General features: G+C 40.6%; 1 pseudogene; it reads right to left on the bottom strand.

The window, feature by feature from the left end:
* Positions 1-20972, bottom strand: part of LOC124106639 (piwi-like protein 3) — a 29653-nt pseudogene extending 8681 nt beyond the window's left edge.
* Between the last annotated feature and the right edge of the window lie 284 nt (positions 20973-21256).

Raw genomic sequence — 21256 nt, 5'->3', positions numbered from 1 at the left:
TTGGTTACCAAGAATGGGGAGCCTGTAGGGGTGTTGGTCAAATAACACATAATTATAGTTAGGTAGAAGGAATGAGTTCCAGAAATCTAGCAGGCAGCATGTTGACTATAGTTAATGGTGTATATAATATTCTTGAAAAAAATGTCACGAGAGTAGATATTAAGTGTTCTCACCATCGACACAACTATTAGGTAATGCATGTTAATTAGCTAGAATTAACCATTCCACAATGGAAACATACTTTAAAACATGTGGTATCCAATAAATATATATCTCTATTTATTGATTTACCTCTTTTTCTGAAGAGCTAAGACATTTCATTTGAAAATGGATATTGGCTCAGAAAAGGTGTTTGCCTCCCAAGATTCCCTATAGCAATTAAAAAAAGAAAGTCTAGGCTTCATATAAAAGGAAGAAAAACATACTGGCCTCATGATTAAGAAAGCCTCCCTGGTCAAAGATCATCCTGAGGGAAGGAAGAGGATGCAAGATGAATTAAGGAAAAGAATTCAAGGAAGGGAGAAAGATGGGATATTTCTGTAGTAACTCAGACACCAGGTAATGACAACTTGGCCTAAAACAATGGATGGAAGAATCATTGAACAAGAGGAAGGACTCGAGCTAGAAGAAATACTATACTAAATAAACATTTACTTAGATCATAACTGGAGATGAAAATCATGATGATTTTTATAACCCATTTACATTAAATTTATATGTCATATCACTTTATAAAATAATTCCAAATTCAAAAGCCTGAGAAGGGGCTAGGATTGTGGCTTAGCGGTAGAGCGCTCGCCTAGCACGTGCAAGGCCCTGGGTTTGATCCTCAGCACCCCATAAAAATAAAATGAAGATATTGTGTCCAACTACAACTAAAAAATAAATATTTTAACAAAATAATTGAAAACTAGAAAAATGTAAATGTCCAAGTATGAGACTATTAAAAAAAAGCCTGAGAACATTAGCAAAAGGAATAGCTAAGCCCTGATAGTGCACATTCAGCTACACTCTAGAGATACATTGGCAGTTGTTGGTTAGTTTAGGGGAACATGGGCAGCCTTCTAAATTTTAAAGTACATGTAAATGCAGATTTAGAACTAAAGAACACACACCAACTAGACACTTACCATTTCTGGGCCATCTTTGATAAGCGTCTTTAAAATGTCTATATAACTAGAGATAGTGTTACCAGGTACTTCTCTCCTAGAAAATAAACATATCATCAATCCTCCAGTGGAAATGAATAGTGAAACACAACAAATATTTCATGCAATGAATAAAAATAAGCCATGATAAAAATGTCAAGATTTCCATTTTAGTTGTTTTTCAAACTAATTTGTAGGTCTGGTTTCCTTTGTAATGAGCTGGGATGTCACCATTTGGTCATCAGAAGTAAAAAGCTAAATAGACTGAAAAAAAAAAATCATTCTAGGATCCCTAAGAGGGGTGAGGACACAGGGCAAATGGCTGCCCCCAAGGAAAAAACACAGGTGATCCCAAGAGTCAGGGCTTGCTCGAGAGGCTGAGAGCAAACAGGCCCAAGACAAAGCAGAGACCTAAATTGTCATTGACAATTTATTGAAATTGGTGGATGCTCAGTGTGGACAACTGGGGAAAATTAAAAAAACTGCAGGTGTACCCAGGCCCAGGGAGGACCCCGTAATTTGGAAGACTCACTTCTAGGAGATCAACCAGGTTCTCTAAAATATCAGAAAAATCCCCTGGTGATTCCAAAAGAGGAGGGGAAGAAGAATCCTTCTGAAATATTTTAGAAAATTCTTCCCAGCAAGGCTGGCCTGCAGGGAAAACCAGTTACCAGAGCCTGATCTTTTGGGGAATTATCAGCTAATCTGCATGAGATAAGGGAAATAGCAACTCTAGCACACTCTAGCCATCTGGTCCTGCCTGACCAAGGAGAGAAGAACTTAAGCACCTGTGAAATTCACAATCCACAGGCTCAACCTCACCACAGAATGACACCTCATTATAGGAGTCTAGTTTCCCTTTAACTTACTACCACATGACCATTTACAGCACACACTGACCCAAAGCATCATATCCAGCCATCAAGGAAAAATTACAAGGCACACCAAAATGCAAAAGCACAATCAAGAGAGAGACAGCAAACATCAGACAAAACTCTCAGATCAGAAATTGACCACAATTTTTCATAACTAAAAAGATTGATTAAAAAAAACTTAAAAATCAGATGTGTCCCCACACATAAAACTCCTTTAACATTTTACTCAAAGTTTCTTACTAATGTGATTATAGAAGAAAGTCAAAGCAATAAACCTTTTTGTAGATGATATCTGTGAAGAAAATCTGAATCAACAAAATCCTGAAATGAATAAGAGGTTACAGTAAGGTTTCAGGATACAAGGCTTAATATATAAGAGCTAAATGCTTTTTTTAAAAAAATATCAGCAACAAAAGTAGAATTTTAAATGAAAAAAACAATATTCACACCTCAAAATGAAATACTTAGGTATAAATCTGACAAAATATGCCTAAAACCTACGTAAGGGAAACTAAAATCCCAATAAATAAATAAATAAATAAATAATAAAATGGAACAGTATTCCATGTTCATAGATGGACTCAACTTATAGTTGATGCAATGCTAATCAAAAATCAGTGAATAATTTTGTGAATATTGGCAAACTAATTTTTAAAACTTATGAGAAGCAAAAGACCCACTATAACCAACACATTTTTTTTCTCTTTCCACTTTTTTTAAAATTGGAGCATCACAGCTAACCAATACAATATTGAAAAAGAACAAAGGTGGAGGAATGACCTATCCAACATCAAGACTTAATAGAAACCTACAGTAATGAAGACAGTGTGTGGTTTTGGGGACGGCATAGACAAATTGGTCAATGGAAATTATATAGCCAGAAATAGACTAAGGTCAATAATCAGACAGAGGAACAAAACCAACACAATAAGGAATCTTTTCAACAGATGATCCTGGAACAAACAGACATCCATGTGCCAGAAAGAAAATCAGTCTAGACACAGACCTTACACCCTTCCCAAAACTAATGCAAAAATGGATCACAGACCTAAATGTACAACCTCAAAATTAAAAACTCCTAAAGTTTTATAGGAGAAAATTTCCATGACCTTGGTTATGACAACAACTTGATACAACATCAAGGGCAAAATTCATGAAAAAGAAGAAATAGATTAGTAAGACTTCATTAAAATTAAAAACTTGTGCCTTGTGAAGGAAACTGTCAAGAGATGAGAAGACAAGCCACAGATTAAAACAAAATATTTGCAAAAGACATCTAACTAAGAGCTGTTATCTCAAATATACCAAGCACTCTTACAATTCACCAATAAGAAAACAAGCTGATTTTAAAATGAGCCAAACATATAAGACCTCACCAAGGAAGATAAATATGGAAAGATCTAACAAATAAGCATGTGAAAAAATGCTCCATATTATGCTATTGAGAAAATGCAAATATAAACAACTTAGAGTCAATGTCACCCTAGAATCACCTGATCCCAGAACACCTGTAACACCAAATGCTGGTGAGAAATTGGAGCAGTAGGAACTCTGATCATTGCCAAGGGGAATGCAAAAGGTACAGACACTTTGGAAAACAGTTGGTGGTTTGTTAAAAACACTTTGTTTTTATGATATGATCCAGTAATTGTGTTTCCTGGTATCTATCCAAAGTTGTTAAACACTTGTGTCCACACAAAAACTGGCACAAAAATATTTAGAGCAGCTTTATGCATAACTGTCAAACCTTGGAAGAAAACAAGATGTCCTTCAGTAGGAGAATGAAAAAAAACTGTGGTACATCTAGACAACATAATAACATTTAGCACTAAAAAGACATGAGCTATCAAGCCATAAAAAGAAGAACTTTAAGTACATTATTACTAACTGAAAGAAGCTAATCTGAAAAATTTACATACTATATGCTTCAACTGTATGAAATTCTGGAAAAGTGAGAACTATGGACATAGTGAAAAAAAATTAGTTGAGACTACTCTGCTTGGTATTGTAATGGTGGATATATGTCACATACATTTGTCCAAATCCATAGAATGAATTTCATTCTTGATTTTGTACAATGTAAACTATAGATTGAGCAATTGTAATGGATTAATATAGGTTTATTAATATAGTTTCATCAATTATTTTAAATGCACTGCTTTAGTGGGAGATATTGATAATGGAGGAGGTAGGGAGTACATGGGAAGTCTCCATACATTCTCCATTTTTCTGTGAACCCAAAATTGCTACAAAAAGATTAAACCATTTAAAAATAAGTTCAATTTTTAGAAACATGATTGGGACCTTGGTTCTTTTTAAAAACTTTTTTTAAGTTGTAGATGGATACAATACCTTTATTTCATCTATATATTTTTATGTGGTGCTGAGGATCAAACCCAGTGCCCCATACATGCAAGACAAGCACTAACAATGAGCCACAACCCCAGCCCCTTGTTGTTGTTCTTTTTTTTTTTTGTACTGAGGATTGAACCCAGGGGCATTAAACCCCTGAGCCACAGGCCCAGCCCTTTTTATATTTTATTTAGAGACAGGATCTTGCTAAGTTGCTCAGAGGCTCACTAAGTTTCTGAGGCTGACTTTGAACTTGTGAGTCTCCTGCCTCAGCTTCCTGCCCACAAGGATTACATGCTGTGCCACTGCATCCAGTGGGACCTAGTTCTCAACAGTCCCCATCCAGAACTGGAGACTATCATGCTAAGTGAAATAAGCCAATCCCCCAAACCAAAAGCTGAATGTTCTCTCTGCTTTGTGGATGCTAACCCAAACAAAGGAGGCTGGGGAGGGGAATAACAATAACCCATTGGATTAGACAAAAGCAAACAAAGGGGTGCGTGGGGAAAGACAGTACAATTTAATCAGTCCTCACTTTGCTAGCCTTGTATTTGTATACATGACCAGTGTAACTTCACCTCGTGTACAACCACAAGAGTAGGATCCTAAATAGAAAAGTTAAACTCTATGTATGTATATTCTGCCAAAATACATTCTCCTGTCATGTATAAGTAAACAAATTTAAAAAGTATTCCCCATCCATTCACACCAAGTTGCTCATTCCCATGTCTTCCTCAACATGTATCCTAACAGCCACAAAGCATGTCACAAAAGTCTGTTCTAGTGTTTGTTGACTATAAGAAATTAACATTTACTTACAGGGTTTCAGAGTTTTGATAAAGAAAATGATTCCTCCCAGTTGATATCTCAGAGACTCTACTTTCAGATTGTTAACAACCGATTTCTAAACTGGAAATTGCCACTCTACTTACATTTTTGCTTTTTCTAATGTAATGCCCATGGCAGGGGTGACCGAGTTTAGATTCTCCTCTAAGATCTTGGCCTCAGAAACACAGTTCCTAGTATGAAGTATCACCCAGTGTTTCAGTGACACCGCTCTAAGTAAGGATGTACTTTTTGATCCTTTTAACCAGTCTGCTGGTGGATCAGCCTCAAACTAGAAAAGAATGATAAGACATAAATCACTTTTTTTCGACATCAACATTATCCAAGGGCATTTCCATTGTATACCTGTGCGATTTCTATTGAAATCTCTCAATTCTTAGCTTAAATAATGTGTGGATCACATCTTTAAGATCTAGATTAGCAGAACTTGGATTCTATCTTGGGTGTCATGAAGTTTTAGTTGAGAGTTCATTAGACTAAGATGATTCCAGGATCTCAGTTTCCTCAGAGGTACGTGGAGACCTAATGTAAAAAGTAAAATGAAACTAGGAAATTTACCAACCAGAAACTGCCAACCAACATCTATGTAGGGTCTTTCGACTCCAGTCAAATATATCGTTTTCATTGTACTTCTACATCAGCCTGTGGCAGCTCACTGCCCACACTGCTGCCATGAAACTCTGAACCTCTTCTGGTTCCGAGTGCTGCCGGATTCATTAATCCTTCTTTGCTCTAATACTGTTAAAACTTCAGTCTTTTCCTTTATTACAGGTTCCTCTGCATCATTCCGATTCTATGTATCTGGTCCTTAAGAATATACTTGGAAGATCAGTCTTCCAACTGCCAGGAGCAAATGTCCACAGATTTAGATAAAGAGATGAAAGAGCTCACTATAGCCAAGTGCTTCACACATATCCTTATGCAGTGTTTGCCTGTCATCTCACTGAAAGAATAGGTGTACTGAGAAGAGCAACAGGCATAGCTATAAACATGGCTGAGTTGGTTCCTTTGTGTATTACTCTATTTGACTCCACCATGACATGCAAATCCTGACAATTCATCTTACCGAATCTTTATGTTGGAAGATTCTTTCTTCTTTCAAAGTTCTTCCTGAGATAGACAAAAAGTCTGGGTCAAGCACAAAACTCCAGCGACTAAGTTCTCTTTGTGCATTCTGGTCTCTGAAAATATAAATATTCCCATTGTGATCAGATCAAGGAAAATAAGCAATGGCAATTAGATATATGCAAATCAGGACCATTTTCCTTGAATCCATTACTGCCTGTTCTCAGGGTTGAAATATTGAAATTCAGCAGTGGAGGTGTTTCTGTTCATGGTGGGAGTTGTTGAGATTTTAGAAACTGGAAAACATCACGATTTGGATATCCATTATTCAGCCTTCCTGCTGCAGGATGCCTGACTGTCTGGGAACACCCGTCAATCACTAACATAAGCCCCCCGAGATCAGTTTCCTAAGAGGAAGGGCTTTGGGCAGAGAATTCCCTCTTTCTTCTCACTGAGCCACTCTTTGAATAAAGTCATTTGCCTTGCCTCAACTCCTTAGCTGTCAACTTAATTGGTCAAGCAGCTGGAACTTAACAATATTGCAGATAGAACTCTGAAATAATCTTGCCCCTGGACTCACATTTCCATAGGCAATTTAGAGCCTCTTTCATTATTCCTGTATCTTGGTCCTCTAACATTGCCCAATCAGAAAAACTGGAATTGCTCCCCCTCTCCCCCAAAGAATAGCATTTTTTTCTGCAATAGTCATTTTTTAATAGAACAATCTGAGATGTCAAGGGATATACACACAGAGCTCAAACTCAGTGCACACGACACTCAAGCACAAGCACAGTCAGAAAATTAGCACTTACACTTGTAGAGAGTCCCTGAACTCCTTCAATACTCTTGACCTGTTCATGGGACCTGGTCTCATTTTTGCAGACAATTCTCTCATTATTGAAGATCCTCTTTGTATGGTACCTGTTAGACCTTTTAAAAAAGATTAAAATACAGCTACACAAGCAAGAATAAATTTATATTAGAGAAGACCGAGGTAGTGGAGGTAGAGGGAACCACACCTGACCAACTTAGGGGTTGCAATTCTGGGTCATAGGCTTCTGCAAAAAGACTTTCTACATCATAATTCAATCAGTGACTTTTTCTCTGGTATTAAAAATTCAGAGACTGAACTGGGCAAGTGCTCGACCACTGAGCTACATCCCTACCCTTTTTGTTTTTAGGGAGGGTTTCACCAAGTTGCCTCAACGCCTCAGATTTGCCACCCTCCTGCCTTGGCCTGTGCTGCTGGGATCATAGGTGCGCACCATGGCACCAGCTGAATCTGACTTTTAAAGACTTGGGTTGTCTTCCACAGAGACTCCATCAGTCAGCATTACCTGTCAGGTAGCACAGCTGAGGGACCAGACGTATAGGTGAACGTGGCATGAGCCTCCGGCCCTTTTTCCATCTTCCTTGGCTGACCAAGAGTGGCTGTTTGAAGTCAGTGATATATTCATTGTATTTCTGCTCAAGAGAAGCAAGGAAGACGGGTGTGACTATCAGAAAAAAAACAGAAAACCTGACATAAAGAGATACAAAAGCACGTGTTTTTGATCACATGGTGCCTGGAGGTGTGCTGGTGATTACTTTTCCCTTAGCTGTTAAGAAAGCATGAAGAGGACTTTTTAAGTTTTCTTAATGTTGATGTCCCAGGGACCACGTCGCTATGGTTCCTATAAGCAGACGTGGCAGAGAGAGAGTCGGGCTCCTACAAAGCATCACATTGAGGTCACTGTTCTCTTCTCTGCCCTTATACACAGCGATGGCTGAGAGACTTAGGAGTATACAGTGATCACTGACCTTGCCTTGAAAACTCCTAATGCACACCAAGAACTTTTAAGACGACTCACACTAATGGGGAAGGGCAAATCCTGACCCCTTTTAAAAATTTCTACATCCAACATTTCTTCTCAGTCTTTTCCCCTAAGCTCATAGTTCCTGTTTCCAGGAGGAAAAGACATTTTAAAAACCAGATGTCACAAACAACTTCTTACACTGATGCTGCAATTCTCAAATAGTGTGGTGCCTTTCCTCCTGCAAAAAAAAAAAAAAAATAGCAATCCTGCTAGAGCCTTCCACATCACTTATCAGCAAGGTCCTGGCTGAAGACAATCTGTCACATGGATTCTGGCATCAGGTGTTTCTCAAGCACCTGGGAATTTCAAGAAAGCTCCCACACTCCGAAGAAGACAACCTCAAATTCAGCTTTTGTGACTATTCTTAAGAATTGAAACTAGGAGGCTAGCTTAAGACATTGATACAGAAGATATAGATGTCTTTTCCTTAAAGAGGCCTGTAGTTATTTAAAACGCACCTGGGATTTACCTGTGTCCCTGTCCTAGAACTTTCTCATGGTTTGGAGTTCACTGATTTTGCAGTTTGCCACTCCATCAGAGCCTCTCATACCTCCAGCCCACCCAAGCCAGCTTCTTCCAGGCTCCCCCATCCCAGAGGATGATGCCATCATCCACCCATTTTTCTCTCCTTTTTCTGGCACGCATAAGATCCACACCATCCACAAGTCCTGCCCATTCCTATTCACCTCTCCAAGCCAGCACACCACCATTTATGTTGAGTCCCTTTAATAAACTCCTCGCTGGATTCCTTGCCTCCATTTTTACCTGCCTGTGCTGTCTCTGTATATATAGATGAAATAGTATTTAAAAACAGATCACTTGAGCTGGGGATGGGGCTCCGTGGTAGAGTGCTTGCTTAGCATGCTCAAGGACCCAGGTTCAATCCCAGGGCCACAACAAAATAAAATACCAAAAGCTCCCCCCCCAAAAAAAAAAAAAACCCCAAAAAACAAAAAAAATAAAAACAAACAAACCCCAGATCACTTGATCCATCTACATATTACCATTTGATCACAGTAATCTTCAAGTTTTCCCAGGGCTCAAAATTCTATACAAGGCGTCCCCTACCTCACCCTCCAATAAGGGTGCAGCCCCAGCCCTGTTGACACAGCTCCCTCTGTGAACCACCTAAATTCTCCAGAGAACACACTAGCTCCGAGATAGGGAAACACCGTGAGAAAGGGGCCTTTGCTGTCCCCTTCCTTTTCTTCTCCCTGATCTGCACACAGCTCACTCCCTTATGACATGCACACTTCAGCTTCTCAGGAGCTTCCATGACCACTCAATCTACGTAGCCACAAGAGAGGCCCCATCTATGTAAGAGGATCAGAATAGTTTTTTCTTGTCTGCCTGCTGTGAGAACCCAAGTTCCTCAAGATCAGGAGGCTCCACTGTCCTAGCATGCACAGCCAAGAGGCGATTGAGGCACTGACTGCTTTCTGGATGGAAGACACAAGGCTGAGGGTGGCATTCACTCCAGGGTACTATTGTTCCCTTGGACACCCACCAGAGTGCAGTCATTATCAATGGCTCCACGTGGCTACATTTTGGGTTCTTATATACAAATATAAGCTTTTCTTTATCATCCATCTGCAACTTGTTTCTAGTTGCTACAAGTATCTGGCATTCTTTAAATGATCATTCTTCATCTTCCCAAACTAGAAAGTCGATTGTATCAACTGGTGCTCCCTGGTTTACTAAGTTTACTTATTTCTTTGTGAACACTCACATTTGAAATTGTGGAACCCATGATGTGCCTTAGCACATCACTGAGACATCACATCAAGTGTAATTGATCATTTTTATTCTTTTTGCACCAAGTACTACAGAGTTGAGACTTCTAGACAAGTACATTTTTCTATCTGAAGACTGACCATATTTTATTTTTATCCAATAGTCCATCTACATGTTGAAAACTACTCTAGCCACTTCTAAGGCTGACAGAGTGGCCCTGCTAGAGCTGTCTAATGATGCCACTTTGCCCTCTACACAGGCACTTGAACACATGGATAATAGATGAGGCAGCCCTAGTCCCCAAAGGGGAGTATGTTAATACTGTATATCTAAGGTTCCTAAGTAAGACTTCTGAGAAGTTTATTCTATTAAGTTTGAAAAATTTTAAGATTCAAAATTTTTAAGATAAGATTTCCTACCTGTTTGTAGTATTGCACATAGGTGATTTGGCCACCATCTGATTTTGGAAATGTATCTCTGGGAGTCTGATTCCAATCGATAGCATCCACCCTGTAGGTTCTGTTGTTGTATCTGTGGCGGAACCACAATGTAAGAGGGTATTCCTGACTTAGTCATTGCACACGAAAGTATTTTTAATCCTCCAAGTAATTGTAGGATATATCAATACTAACAAGATTTGATTCACATACTGTACAACTCACCCATTTAAGTGAATGAGCCAATGGTTTTCATTGTATCTGCAGAGTTGTACAATCAACAATCTTAGTATATTTCTACCTCCCCAGAAAGAGCATCATAACCATAAGCAACCATTCATTTCCACCCTAGTCTCCCAGCCCTAAGGCAGCCAAAAATCAACTTCCTGCCTCTGTACAGCATGTAATCTTTCCTGGCTTTCACTTAGCTTAATGTTTTCAAGGTTCATTTAGGCTGTAGAAAGTGTTGGTAATTGATTTTTTTTTTTTTAATTTCCAAATAATATTCTACTGGAATCAGAAGCAGTGGCCTGTGCCTATAATCCCAGTTACTAGAAAGGCCGAGTCAGGAGGATGGCAGGTTCCAGGCCAGCCTGGGAAATTTAGCAAGACCCTGTCACAAAGGAAAACAAAGGGCTGGGACTGTAGCTCAGTGCTAGAGCACTTGCCTAGCATGGGTGAGGCCCTGGGTTCCAAAATCTTTGTAGTATATATATTTATACACATACATACACACACACACAATACATATGTATATGCACAAATACACACATTTTCAGTTGGATGGATAAACATTTTGTTTATTCATACACCAGTTGAGGGACCTTAGGGTTGTTTGTTTATAGTTGGGTATTATGAATTATGTTATGAACATGCAAGTATGAATTTTGGCAGATAAGGGAACTGAAAACTTTTAGGTTTATAACTAGGAGTGGGGTTTCTGGGTCATGTGGTATGCCATCTTTAGTCTGACACTTCCTCAAATGACATTTTACAAAGAAATTATATTATTTTACATTTCTACCTCAATGTAGAAAGTTGGTTCTACATTTCCCAGATCCTTACCAAGTTGTTGATATCTGCTTTCATATTAGCCACCATCATGGATGTGAAGTAGTACCTTATTTTGAGTCTCACTGGCTGATGATGTTGAACATTCTCTCATGTGCTCACTGGCCAGAATATCTGCTTTGGAGAAAGGTCTCCGTAGAAATGTCTACTCCGATGATGTGTCCATTTTTTAAAAAATTGGTGGGCTTCCTTGTTGGGTTGTGTCCTTTATATATTCTAGATACTACTACTTCTAATACATGTGACTTGCATGTATTTTCTCCTTGTCTGTCAGTTGTCCTTTCACTTTTTTGACAATGTACTTAGAATAAAATTTGTTAACTTGAAGTCCAATCTACCTATAATGTTCTTTATCTCTGTGCTCTTGATGTCCTATCCAAGAAGAGTTTGCCTAATCCAAACTCAAAATTTACTCCTACTAGCTCTTATATACGTGTACACATGGTCTATTTTGAGTTAGTTCTTGAATTAAATTTGGGTAAACTTTGTGCATTGTGTGAGAGGTCAGGTGGATATCCAGTCACCCCAGCATATAACTGAGAAGGCTTTTCCCTCTTGTTGAATTAACTTGACATCCCTGTAAAAATAAGAAACTGCAAGGGTGAGGGCCGGCTTCTGGAGTCAGCTCTGTAACAGTGGTCTGCAGGTCTATATTTGTGCCAGTATCACCCTGTCTCAATTGTTGTCACTTTTTAATAAGGTTGCAGTTGGGAAATTCGAGTTCTCTAGCTTTCTTTTTAAGACTGCTTTCCACTGTCTTATCAAGTTAATACTTCTGTGTAGAAGGAAAATTAAGATAAAAACTTCCTTCCAATAAAATGTAGCCAATGGATTATATGTAAGAGCTAATTTTTAAAATAGCTTGTCATTCACCCAAAAAAATAAAAGGGAAGAAATGCAGAAAAAAACATGCTGCTCTGGGCAAGCAGACCCAATGAATGGGCGTCAGGGACTGAGGGACAACAAGAGCCTAGAGACTCTCTCCCAGGCTGTAACCAGATGGGAAGTGCAGCAGATGGTTCTTATGATTTTCATGCTATTTCTAGTCCTAAATGTCCACCTTCAGTGATTCAAGAAGTACAGGAACATCTTGTGTGTGGGGTGAAGAGAGTAATCAAATTGATGATTATATAAATTTGTTTAAAAAGTAGACTTACCTTGTAAAAACAATTGACCCAACTAATTCTTCTTTGATTTTGGCAAATTCATTGTTCTCCTTTAGTCTCATTATTAAATCATAAGCAGTTTCCAATCGGAGTAGTTTATGGCTCAGGTCGGCACACAGAGTAAGGCTGTTTTCATATGGAAGAATGGAAGTAATATAACCAGGCAAGACTTCCAACCTGCAGGCACAAGAAACCGCATGAGAGTATGATGGTCAGCCTCTGCGCAGGAAGCAAAGTGTTCAAGGCCTGAGCTCTGGGTCTAAAATAGGTACAAGTCAACTGGTTTTGATCCCTTAATTTTAGCAATAATTGATCTTTCCAAGGACCTTCAAATAAAGATGACTTATAAGTAGCACATCTCTTTGTTAATTGTTATTACTACATACAGGCTTAATGCATCATCTCTAACTTTTAAAATAAATTTATATACACACATATCCCAACAATAGAGATGTATATAATATATAATTGCTACTAAATTTCAGACATTTATCACTCAATTTTTAATTGATTTAGGCTTCCTGTATTGTTTATACAATAACTGAATACTTTTAGGTTTATGTTTTTCATACTAGGTTCCTACCCCCCCCCCTTTCTAATAAAACCAAAAGTTTAATTGCTTTGCTAGGAAAGGAGAAACACAGGGGGCTCCTGTCCCAGAGACCGATTCTGCCCATCATAGGGACCAAAGGGTTTTGACAGAGGCAATTCCAGGTGTTCCTGGTCCTACTTCACTTGTTATTTTGGGAGATAATCATTTCTTAGCTCTTCTGGTGCCATCCCCAAGTCTGAAATTCTTCACTCCTGTGGTGGGTATACACTTAAGGACAGATAACTGGATGGGGACCAAGAGTAAACCTGTCCCCCCGACCCCAGGTTAGGGAGGTAGAGAGGGAGAAGAGAAAAAAAATGTTCATTTTAAAATAAGCCTCAGTGGCAGAGCATCATGCTGGGTTTTTTAAGGTTAATTTTTCTTTTTAATTTATACTAAATTGAACTTTAGTTGATCATGGTGGGTGGGTGGTACAATTTAAAGGGTATATCACTTTAAAATCATACCAGTTCAAATAGAGCAACTTTCTAAAAACAATATATTAAGTCTATAGAACATTGTATTTTCTACTTTATACAAACCCATGGCCCAACATAACACATTTCTTCCTGTAGTCATAATAGTGGCGGCCGATTTGTTTCAAATTCATCTGCCTCAGAGTTCTAGAAGTTGAAACAATAGAATTTATTGAAAAGAATGAATGTTACTAAGCATTTGGTCACACGTAAGATACATTAGGAAAACAGTCTGCCAATGGTTTTGGTTCTATTATCAATTAAGACAAAGCACCCGATAATAAATTACATGAAGATTATATATTCATATTCTCATACATGCATATATATCTCAAAAATATGTGTATATAAATACAAAAAATATATATTGGTTATTTTATATATATATATACACACACACACACACACACACCCCAAATTTATATATTATACATTTTTGATAGCAGGGATTGAACCCAGGGGTGCTTAGCCACCGAACCACATCCACAGCCCTTTTTAATATTTTATTTAGGGACAGGGCCTCTCTAAAGTGCTGAGGCTGGCTTTGAACTCACAGTCCTCCTGCCTCAGCCTCCAGAGCTGCATGTGCCAATGCTCCCAGGGAAGATATAAAGGCTCATGTAACTTAAATTTTTCTGGCTCTTTTTAAAAGATAAATTATATGAATCTCAGCAGAATGTCCTTCATTCCCAGAACTGAACTTAAACTTCTTAAAACTTGGGACACATAGTTTGTAATTCTGAACATCTGGTCAACATAGTGACTCCAGAAGAAGGGGCAAGCAGGTGCTCCAGATAAAAACACCCATTATGCATGTGATAACTCTGGCAGGTACCAAACACCGGAAATGGGTGTGGGCAGGGAGAATGAGTGTTGGAGATGAGCCACAGAGCTTGCCCCAGTGTCACTTCTTCCCCAAGACTTCTCACCATTCAATACATGGAGGCTGTCAATTCACAAAGTGTGAGAAGCACACAGCTCTGTTCACCAGCACTGATGCCTAAGTGAACCATGAGCGCAGCTCATGGGAACTCAATCTTGCCAACACACCTTCTGAAGAGAACGTTGTAATAGCGCACGCAGTCAGGGTGGTTGGGCGGCAGTTCCTTGGAAAGCTAGAGTGTGATCTTCACAATGCTACGGCTTAGGGTATAGCTGACAAATTCCATCTCCTAAGGAGTACAAAACAAAAATGTTGCAGACGTTCTTTCAAGAAAGAAAAGTTTCATTGAATAACAAGCCAACATGACCCTTAGATATCCAACACTCCACTATGATGCCTGTGTGTAGAAAACACGGTTCACAAAAGCCAAGCTTTAGAATTTTTAACTTAAGCGCCTATAAATAATTTATTTGGTTAACTAATATCAAAATTTATTGATGATGAAGTTCAAAGAAGATAATGAAAATGCATAAAAGGAAAATATGTCCTTATCCAAACATTTTTTTTGGCTAAAGTTTGAGAGTAAATGAAAAAAAATTTTTAATCAGCATTTTCCAGCCACATTGTGCTTCAATTCCATTTAAAGTCCCCTTAAGCACTAACATCAGAAGCATTATTGATCATTCATATTGATCAAATGTGACACGCAGGTTAGTTACAAGTCCTGTGGGCAAGAGATCCTCAAAACTTCTCTACACGCTCTTGTACAGAAACAGTTTTGTGATAGCAAAGTGTAAATGCAAGAGAAAGAAAAGAAAACGTCAGATATTACTTAACCTGATTTGTTAGCCTTCGAGATAACAATAAAGAGTTTCCATCAAATATATGGCTTATTCCAAAAACGCTTTCATGTTGAAAAAGTAACTGTGAACGCAGATTTGTATCGTCTACATCTGGTTTGAAGTCAACGTTGTACTTATATGCAATCCACTGGGGACATGTCAATCGGAAATGGTTTGTTACGAGTTTTACCGCTTTACCTTCTGAACCTGAAAAAAATAATGCACATGTCGAAAATGGGACAAAGTGACTGATTTGACCCCAAATAGTCTGGACACTATGATATTAGGAAACAAACTTAGGTCAATCATGGAGATAAAGAGTAAACAAACATTTGTACACACCTGATCTCCAGAGTGCCTGTCAATTTGGTGAGAACTGATGTAAATATAAATTTAGAGAGTTTTAACTTTAAGATTAAAATATTATATAAATCAAACCCCAAACTAAATCTCTGCAGCTACCAAAAGGAAAAATAAGCCACTATGGATAACAGTTGTAATTTTTTTAAAGCTCAGGACAGCCAAAGAACTGAGTCATTCTATTTTATGGGCTTTTAAGGAAAGATAAGCAGTCTACCCAAACTCTACAATGAATGGTCATTTCTGCAAAATTGAATGAAAGGCGAGTGGCAGCCCGAGTGAAATATGTCTACGTAGAGTGATGGTGTGAAGCTGTGCAGAATCTCTTAAACACACATTATTGGTAATCAAGAGCTTAAAATGAACAGCTCCATAAAATGTAATGGTCATAGGCCAACACACCTGTTTTTGAGTGTCTAACATGCTCCAAGTTCTGCCTGGTATTCACCACAAGATCTTGAAAAACTCCAGCACGCCTCTTAGGCCTCACAGATAATGCCTGCAGTCCAGCTTCCAGTTGAGGTTCTCCTACATATGAATACACGCAAAGGCTGCAAATTTATACAGCAAAAAGGGAAAAGAACAATGTAACCCCAACTATCAAGCAAAACAATCAAGGTTTAAAATGATGCCACTGAAAGATCCAAACGTCATTTCATGGACAGGTTGCAAGAAGTTTACTAAGAAAGTTTCCCAATAATCTCTTTTATTGGCACTTGATTTATTCCTGTTACACGATTTGTTCACCCTCACAAGATTCGGAAAATACCCTGATTTCTGGTGGCAGAGCTTCATAGCTCAGCTCCTGGCACTATGTGCTGCCCTCTAGTGGGCAGCAGAAAGTGCCGAATGAATGAAGTAAAAAAAAAAAATTATATCTATCCATCCAGGCAATTCCCTTTTAGTATGGAGGAACTGACCTTTCTATGTAGAAAAACTGGAAAGGACCTCAGCCTATTTCATTACCTTCTAGGATTTATTTAAATATTCCACATAGGCAAGATTTGAATGAAAGTGTGAATAGTGCATTGTGAAAGATATCTGTAAATCCTGTTTCCTTGAATGGCCAAGAGTCCATAGTTTGGATGACCAAAGTGTTTTACTTCTGAAATGTTACTTCTGAAAACTATTATTCTTAGTTTATGGTGCTCTTACACAGTATTAAGAGTCTGTATTTCTACAGGAGAATGGCTATTCACTATATTTTATGTATAGAATTTAGAACTAGCTCCTGACACATCCAGCAATCAAATTCATTTTCTGTGGAAGAAAACAGGAGTTATCAATTATTGGCATTTGCTACACACCACATACTTTATACATGATATTTAGTCACACCTGCAGAACTGTGATGGGGGATACAAGTGCGTTTTAATGTGATGTATTCAAACTTCACTTTCTTGGTTCTGGATTTTGTATATTAAAACATTTTTCTGTTTCTTATTTAATGTTCATAGGTTTAGCCTATCACAAGTTATTTGGCTATAAGAAGTGAGGCAGAGAATGGGGTCTGAAGTTTGATTGCATTAGCCACACCCTTGGCAAATGACGACAGCTGAGCCTGAGGGCTCACCTGTATAATGACGAAACCTGTCACCTGCAAGGATGCTGAAAGGCAGGAAAACACCCAGTGGTTAAATAGCTGCTCAACCTTCAACACAGCAATTTATTTTATTTTATTTTTAAAAAAAATTTATTTTGGTACATTTATGTGTGTATTGTCCTAAACAGACAAAAGAATCATGTTCCCAGAACTCCTGGCTAACTTAGGGTTATCTCTACAAATATATTATCTAACCTTGAGAACAATATTGAATTGGCTCATGAATAATGTTCTCTGCTTCTTTTTCATTAGCTTTTCAAATGTGAGGCAAATAAAACACTGACAGTCAAATAATTCACTGCAGGAAGGGAGATAGTTATAAGCTGCCTATGCTCCCCATCCTGCCAAGCATCATGGGAATACTGGAGCTTTCTGTTGGTGTGTGCACCTTCCCCTGACAATCCTCCCCTGCCCCTCACACACTCTCCTTCCCTCATCTCACCTGGAGCCTGGACCCCTCCTTCTGCACCTCTTGGCTGCCCATGTGCAGCTGCTTGGACCTCCTCTCGTGGTGGGTAGGGGCCACGCTGCCACGCAGCAGCCTGAGGGGCCTGCAGGATTTTAGGAGATAGAAATAAAAAGTAGTGTTGCCCAGATGATATATGCTCGGGACCCAAAGAAAGCCTCTCCCTTGGAAAAGCTTACATTCCAGTAAAAAGTAAATTTTGAAAAAATAACTTCTGTTGCACCTTGCAGCTAAGAAAATGAAAAAATGCAGAGCAAAACAGAATGGGGGTTCTGGGAAGCTGGGTGGGAGGGGAAGTCTGCTCCAACTCATGGGGAGCAATGAGGAACCTCAGGGGACACTGACATGGGATCAGACTTGAAGAAGGTGAGTGAATGAGCCAAGTCCCACGGGCCATAAATAGAGGCGGGAGGGCAAAATTTCTGGGGTGCACAGGTAGAAATGTTCAAGAAGAACGAGGATCCAGTGTGGCTGGAAAGGTGAGACACAGGATGAGAAGACAGTGGGATTTAAAAAAAAAAAGGGAGGCCATTTGAAGGAACTTGCCTTTCACCTTGAAAATGGGAGCCTTTCCAGGGTGTTGGGCACAAGAGCTACAGGACCTGGTTTGCCTGGTTCCTTGTTAGGAATAGATCAAGTGGAAGACAAGGGCAGAGGCAGGAAGACCAGTTAGGCCACTGCAGTGTCCAGGGAGGGTTGCGGACAACTGGGACCAGAGGGAGGGATCCAAGTGCTGAGAAGCTGGTGGATACTAGATAGGCTTCCATTCCTGGCTTTGGGTGGGAGTGAGAGACAGTATTCCCTGGTGGTCTATGGGACAGGTTTGCCATAGAGTCTAGGATGAACCCAAAGATGTTGGCCTGCACAAATGGATGAACGAAACGCCTTTGAATGAGGTGGGAATGACATGTTTGGTCGGGGAAATTGGGAGTGTGGTGTGTCCATGAACATCTGTGAGGATCGTCGGGCAGTGCAGGAGAGGTTCTGGCTGGAGATCTAGATATGAGGACTGTCCACATACCAGACATTTCAAGCCATGACACTGGCTAATATCGCAAGGGAGTGAGTCTAAATGGAAGAGAGAAGAGGACCCACGGCATGTCATGGGAGCAAGGAGGAGAAGCCAGCCAAGAACAGTTTAGCAGGGGTGGCAGTGCTGGAGGAGGAGAACAATGGTGTGTATGGTGGCTAGAGGGAGTTCATCAAGGAGGGCACGTGCAGGCAGGACAGAAACAATCTGCGGATTAGGGGAGGCAGAGGGCACCATGGAGCCTAAGAGCAGTCTCAGTAGAGCCCTGAGGAGAGCCCAGCAGGAGGAGAGAGAGAAAAGAGAAGAACTGGGGGTCAGAAGGGAGACAGTTCTGCAGCAGGAAGTGGGTGGTGAAGGCGGGACTGTTGGGGAGATTACCTGCTGAACAGGAGGAATCTCTTTTGAATGCAAATGCTTTAGATGAGCAATACCCAGCTGCCTTGAGTAGCTGACAGGGGAGTTGCCGGAGGGATTCCTGGGATCAAGGACTGCTGAAGGATCCCCGATGAAAGCCAAGCTAGTGCCTAGGGCCTCAGGGAAGGGGCTGAGACCAGGGGTTTTGATGCTCCTAGTTGAGGAGACAAAGTTAGGAGGTCATTGACATTGAGGTCAATGCTCTGTCTCAATGACCTGGGAGTCAATGTCAAAGACTTGAAATTAGGACTAGAGAGGAGATGGTGAGGTTTGAGGGCAGCAGAAGAGGAGAGGAATAACACAGAATGGGCAGGTTCAGATGTGTCTTGCCAATGCCAAGCAGTACCCAGTCCCACTAGAGGTCACCAAGCTGGACTCCATCAATAGGGGTAGGGTTCTCCTTCACCAGTGCAAAGTTGATATGCACTAAAAGAACACAGAACATATCCACATAGCAGGGATATCAAGTGTTAAACAAGACTGCAAATTCTATCTGGTTCAGGTGGTTGAGGACTTTAATGAAGATGCTTGTTTCCAAGTCGTTTCCAAAGAGGTGTCCTGGGCTCAAGTCAAGAAATTTAGAAACCTTTGTGATCACTCTGGGTTGAAAGGAAAAATCCATTTGCATGTGGTAAAAACCAGGCAGGGAAACAGCAGAGAGCTCTGCATCCCCTCAGCCAAGAAATTTGACTTTTCTTAGAAATCTATCAGTTCTCACTTAACAGAAAAGAACTCTATACTGGACTATAGTGGTAGAACCTGGGCTTTTAAATTCTTTTCACCTCCAGCAGGGATCTCTAGCATAAAAGAAACAATTAACTTTACAGCACTCACTGCAGCAGCTCCAGGTGCCTCACGTTGGGGGATAGGCTGATCGGCCCTCCTCCTGGCCCTGCCAGGCATGGTGTTCCTGGCCCTGCCAGGCATTGTGCCCCTGCCCCTGCCCCTGCCAGGCATTGTGGTCCTGAGGGCGTTGACCCTGAAGGAGAAAAGCCCTGAAAGAACATGATTGTAACAGATATCACTGGAAAGTCTCCTGGCAATTTAAAACAAAAAACAAAAGCGATTAATTAGGTTAAAAAATGAGGCACGGGGTAACTAACTACACACGTTTTCCAATCACACCAATGAGACGGATTGCTCCAGAGTTGGCAGAGAAGTGACAGAGAACCTGCTAAAACACTGCTGGAAATTGAAGAATAAAACCTGGCTTGGTGGCCCAGTTTGTAATCCTGGTGACTCGGGAGGCTGAGGCTGGAGAATCTCAAGTTCAAAGCCAGTCTCAGCAATTTAGTGAGGCCCTACGCAATTGAGCAATACCCTGTCTCAAAAAAAAAAAGGACTAGGGATGTGGTTCAGTGGTCAAGTGCCTCTGGGTTCAATCCCAATGGACAAGTCAGTACCGGTTCTTCCCACTTACCACACATTGGCATAGCACAACATCCTCTGTACCCCTAATGTACCCGACACATACACTTGAGCTGCTGCACCCCGAGTTGGCCCTGCACCCAGGCATCCTCTCCCCTGGCCCTTTGGCCCTCACCCTGAAACTCACCTGGGCCAGAAGAGGTCCAACCTGTGCGCTATGCAAACCTGCCCAGGTTTCCTTGCCTGAACCTGCAGCGTCTGAGCACCTCTGATGTGGGTCGATTGGGGGGCGCAAAGCTCCTCTCCAGGAGAGGTGCACACTTGGCTCCCAGCCTGTTCAGGGTCAGCCCTGTTCCAGGCAGCGGTCAGAAAAATGGCCGGCGGTGGTGGGGGAAATGGGAGGACCTGCCTGGCCTCCCGGGGAGATGACCCACGCAGCAGGCAGCCGCCCGCCCTTGCTTGCTCGCTCGCTCAGCTTCAATTTCAACCCTGCGGGGCTGGCCTCTTCCGGAACCGCCTCCACACGAAGCCCGCATGGGAGCTGCACCTGGAGGACTCGGAGGTGCTGAGTCTAGTGGATGGGAGAGGGGATGGGTCTCCCCGCTTACCTGTCCCACCTTGTGTCCCCTATTAAGCATCCCCGGATTTATCTGCCAGGTCACTTTACAAAAC

Source organism: Marmota monax, unplaced genomic scaffold (assembly GCF_021218885.2).
Source record: "Marmota monax isolate L192 unplaced genomic scaffold, Marmota_monax_Labrador192_F-V1.1 WCK01_AAM20220418_F8-fsc00921, whole genome shotgun sequence".
NCBI lineage: Eukaryota > Metazoa > Chordata > Mammalia > Rodentia > Sciuridae > Marmota > Marmota monax.
Note: the sequence above shows the minus strand (reverse complement) of the source record. Positions and strands in the feature narration are given on the sequence as shown.